Source organism: Aplidium turbinatum, chromosome 4 (assembly GCF_918807975.1).
Source record: "Aplidium turbinatum chromosome 4, kaAplTurb1.1, whole genome shotgun sequence".
NCBI lineage: Eukaryota > Metazoa > Chordata > Ascidiacea > Aplousobranchia > Polyclinidae > Aplidium > Aplidium turbinatum.
Window position 1 is genome coordinate 21527076 of NC_137475.1, and position 5499 is coordinate 21532574.

A 5499-nucleotide genomic window follows, 5' to 3' on the forward strand; every position below is an offset into this window, starting at 1 on the left:
CGATAAATTGTCTTTCGATAAATTGTCGCGTCACGCCTACTAACGTATGCTCTACAGCAGGGGTCACCAACCTTTTTTGCATACGGGCCACTTTGGCACTAAGGAGAGCTGTGGCGGGCCGCACTAATAAAATGTTAGGTAGGTTGACTCTCATGCTAGAAAAGAACGCATTTCATACCCAGTATCCAGTGTTACAAGTTGTTCATATTTATGTTAGAATACCACAGCAACAAAATTAATCGAACAACGCTACTGCCAGGCCAAGCTTCTTTTACAACACTTTTGACTTTTTTAACAATGCCAAATAAACGAGGCCACTTGTTTTGCGCACTTATAGCGAGGCGAGCGGTTTCATCCGAATATTCATCGCCAAGCAAGAGTGGTGTTGTCACTTTGCTTCACAAAAGATATCTTGCAATTAACAATTTCAGTAAACAAGGAAATGTTTGACACATCGCAATACAGGCAACAATAGTGACCTGCAAACATATCAGCGAAAAATAGGCTCCAATAACAGGGAAAAAGAAACCAGGCACCATAAAACAAACGCTTGTGGAAATCACCGAAAAATCGTAATTCTATCGTAATTTATGAACAGTCTTCCCTCCAAAAAAGCAATGAGTTGGTTTTTCATCCTTTTTGTGAGAGTCTATAAAACCGTCTTTCTTTTATTATAGACAACTGTCACTTGCGGTGCTTATCAGTGTGGCAGGAATTTGTTGATTAACAACATTTTGCAGTACTTGCTTCGGCAGTACATATACTAAAATTGGAACGATACAGAGAAGATTAGCATGGCCCCTGCGCAAGGATGACACGCAAAATCGTAAAGCGTTCCATATTAAAAAAAAAAATTTGCAGTAGGCCTAGCCTACTAAGCTAAATATTTTCATAATACAATCAGAAAAAGTCTTTAAATTTATATATAATATTTTGCCAATTTATTATAAATTGAGTTGGCACACCGACCTATTTTGCCAACAAAAACTTGCATAAAGGGAACACTGCTCGTGAAACACAATAACGGTGAAACGCACACTAGTGTTTAAATGACATTTGCAAAGTTAAAATAAGCAACCCTATGCTCACAGACAATTTCGAAATTCGAAAACAGACGTTTTAATCAACCACTGGGACAGTGTGGCTGGACATCGCATTGGAATAACTTTAAGCAACTCCCACGTAGAACTATAATCTGATTGGTCGGTCGGTGGAATCGTATGCAAAGCGAAAATATGCTTCTCGGAAAGTATTTTTTGCCTTCGTGCTCTTTAAGTCCTCAAGAAAAGTAGTTTTGGTTAAGCTTGTATGCTGATGCGTTCCGCGGGCCGCAGCGATACAGCGTGGCGGGCCACAATTTTGTGACCCCTGCTCTACAGCGATCTTAGTGATCGGCCTCATTATAAGTAGCTAGTTAGTTACTGTGTAGTGTGTAATGCATTTGATTTGTTTGCTATTGTGTGTTTCATGAAAATGATGTAAATACTAATCGTGTAAGTATTCGCCAGCGATCTCAGTGATTTTCGTCATCATAAGTAGCTAGTTAGTTAGGCTACTGTGTAGTGCCTTCGATTTGTTTGCTACTGTGTGTATCTCATGAAACTAACGTAGATATTAATGGGTAATCGTGTAAGTATTCGCCAGGCCATTGTGGCCAAGGTATCCCAGTGCCTTGCACTGCTATAAAGGATAGTCACCGTTTCTGTGTAGCTTGGATGTACGTACTTTCTGTGTATTGCATTTCGGGAATCGACCCTTCTACTTCTACTTTTGTTTTTAATTATGTGCCATAATTAGGGGCCGCAATGTTCCTGGCGGGTCAATTGCCCTCTTGTTCAGAATTGAAATTGTGATGAAATTTTGTTGACATTGAATTTGCGTTGTTTTTGTGTTGTGCGTGATGTGGCTTGCCTGGCTGCAAAGAGATTTCACAACTGATTGTCGCATTTTGCTGCGTGCAGGGGGCCGTTGTTTCTGGTCACAATTTTGCCTTTGTGTTGGGTTCAGTATTTAGTAAAGCAAGCTAGAGGAATGTGTGATTTTGGATTTAAGTTAAATCGTTTAGAATTAAGTGTGTATAAAATTTCAGCTTTTATCCCAACTCACTGAATCAAGTCATACACAATAAATAAAAATACCAGAAATGATTGCAAGCATGGTTGAGGTAGGAAGAGGAGGGATTGTAGGATCGCATTGAGCCCCTACTCTCGTAACCACTTAGCTTTATTACCGAAAAATGCCCAAGAAAACATGATCTTATCCTTTTGCTATGCCACTGGACAGCACCATTTTACAGGAATATTTATACCCACATTTTTGTTGAAAATGCTCTCAGAATGCACCAAATTCAAAGTAACTTTTCAAAGATTTCTGGGGGAGGCCCCCAGGCCCAGACCCCCTGCCGCTGTGTGTCGCCTTTGGTGAAAACGCCGTCAAGCTTCGCCGGCTGTCAAAACCCCCCCCCCCCTTCTGAATTCCTGGCTACGCCACTGCTTGGCAGCATATGTTTTTTGCATAGTCCTACATTGTTTCGCTTTCTTCATTCTCAGGCAAGTTTGTGGCAGTAGACCTGACAAACATTGAATTAATGCAATTTGATACATGGCATAATGTAGATGAGTTAATTTCTTTTTCCTATTATGGAAGTTAACCTATGATGTTAGTACACCGTGGTACTGGTTATTCTTGTACACACTCAATGGGTTGACGAAATTTGGCAAAAACAAGATGGCAGTATTCAGAACACACATTACCTTGTTTGTGGTAATTTATTAATGAAAAGCTATTGCCAATAGCTTGTTTAAACATGTTTTATAACTGATAGCGTACCAACGATGTATATGCTTTATAAATGTTGAAACAGAAGTATTCTTTTCGTGTGTTGTAAGATCTTACACACTTCGTCATTGACGCTTCTTGCAGATTATTTGTGACATAATGCAAGAAATCTTATCACGGACATTTTTAGCTGTCAAAAGTAAGTGCATTTGTCAGAAAAGGTTTAGGTTAATGTTCCTTTCAAATGCCCACCACCCATGTTGACTATTGCTAGTAACTACCAATCTTGAATGAAGAAATTTTCCCTTTAAAGTGGAGTTTTTCAGCACTGCTCAGTGTTCACATAGTGAGTAAATGCTTCATAATACTTTTCCTGACAAGTATGAAGTTTTACTCATATTCCCGCAATGCAGGATAAAGATACAAAACAAACATCAAAGATGAAAACTTATTTTATTTGAGAACTAGGCCTACAACTTTTTGAGATAAAAAGAAATTGACCTCTTGTCGTTACGGACCAATAAAACCATGATGTGTAACTTTAAATTTTTTTTTTTATTATTGGGTAGAGGAAAGATTGACGAAAAGTTTGGAAAAAACAGAAAAGTGCTAAAGTCTCAAAGTCCTGCAAACTGATTCAAGTTGGATGGATTAAGTGTAACCATACTTCTTTTAAACATGTAGCCATGACAGCACAATGGTGTGATTAAGGGAAAACAAACATGACTATGACATCACAAAAGAGTATTGAACCTCTTCGGGGAAAATAAAAAACATCAAAATGTTTCCATCTTTCACTACATTTAAATGTGATTTGGGCTAAAAGTTGGAACTTTAGCATTACACTGCTTTTGCCAAACTTTTCATCAATCTTTCCTCTACCCAATTAAAAAAAAAATGTTTTTAAAGTTACGCATCATGGTTTTATTGGTGCATAACGACAAGAGGTTAATTTCTTTTTATCTCAAAAAGTAGTAGCCAAACTTTGTTTTAATGTTCATAAACAGATAGCCCACCCCAGAAAGCATGGGGGTAGAGCTAAAAATTATCTAAATATGTTGAGCGGTTCTTGAGATATTGCCGTTTTTCTATTGCTCCTTATCTATGAAGCCACCTAGTGGCTAAGGTTACTTCACTTATAACTCGAGAACCGCTTGTGTGATTTTCATCAAGTTTGCACCAAATGTACATCAACTGGAACAACCTCTTGACGTTGTACTGGAAAAGGTGTGGAGTGCTGGTCAAAAGTGCCTTTGTGAAGTAGAGAACAGGACACTGACCACCTGGTCCTAACATGCCCATTAACCAAAATCCCAGGTGCCTTCGAAACTGAACACGAGTGTGGTACTGCATTTAACAACTGGCTGGACCAAATTACAGACAATACTTAAGATGTGTCAACCATAGGACACTGTTACTACTATTTGAGACGATGAGAAATCTTTATGGCTCGTGTGTTGAGACTTGAGATCTACAAAATTGCAATGAAAAAATATACAAGACATATTGTCTGATTTGAAATAAGTTATACGTGTTATGAGACTGTTTGTTTGTTGAAAGAGACGCTATTGCAATGAGTTTACCCTAATTGCTGCATATGGTGACATTTAATGTCAAAATAGGTAAAAAAGACAAAAAACAAAAACAAATAAAAAAAAAAAAAACGATGAAAAACAAAAAAAACGAGCTCGTTTTTTTTTAAAACAAAAAAAACGTTTTTTTACATCTCTACTCTTGACCCAAGACATCGAGGACTGCTTTGAGGCAAAAAAGAAGGCCGGCGCTGTTTTTGCAGATCTCACATCTGTCCATGACCGTTTTTTTCATGTTGCGCATAAAGTGAAAATGGTCAGGTTTTAATGCAAATGCGTTTATTGGATAATGGGTACAACTTCGAATGTTACAGGTTGACCAAAAATTGCCTTTGAGTAAAGAAATATTCATCTTTTAAAAGTGAAATATCGCTGTTTGACTGTGTGTCCGAACCTCACTGGCCATCTTCGAAACAAAAGAGTGTAACTGACTTCTTGTGTTGTTCCTGAATCAGGGAATAACTTGATGAACTGCAGGAAGCTAGACTTAGACATATTTTCGAGTTTACTTACTTCAGACTTACATTCTGAAGTTTCATTAAGATTTTTCTGCAGGTGTGTCCGTTAAGATTAAAGCGCAACAAATAAATTAGTGGCACCTTCATCTTTATTGTGTTAAATGCAAAGATCAATTTTTTTAATTTTGTTTGTGTAACAAATGAAAATTGAATTTGCTACCTTGGTAAATTAAATTACTATTGTGTTAAAAACACAATTAATTTTAGTAAGAATTAATCAAGTTTCGTGGTATTCGGGCCTTGCTTCATTAGAGCCTTGCATCATTCGTGCCTTGCAGCAAATGAAATTCAGAAGCATTCAGAAATGGTGTAATTTGTGTTCACATCATTCGAATCATGGCATAAAGTCGTGTACCGTGAAAAATTTATAGCTTTCATGTTCATAAATCTTTATGAAATGAAGCGTTTATTAACAATGAATTTTCGTGTTGTCAGAGTGTAAAAAACTTAAATATAGGGATTTGATTTAAATAGTATTGATAAGTCAAAAATTTTAATGGTGTAATTGGGTAGCAGCGTGGGATCCAGGCCCACTATTTTGCATACAAGCACACTGTTACTATAAGTAACTTGGGTTACATAAATAAAGAACGATTTTATACTTGGAATGT

General features: G+C 37.2%; 1 non-coding gene across 1 annotated transcript; it reads left to right on the plus strand.

Moving 5' to 3' along the window:
• Window positions 1-739: 739 nt before the first annotated feature.
• Window positions 740-846, plus strand: LOC145769743 (U6 spliceosomal RNA). The gene has a single exon (XR_014289064.1). It is a non-coding gene; the product is annotated as a U6 spliceosomal RNA (small nuclear RNA).
• Window positions 847-5499: the final 4653 nt, after the last annotated feature.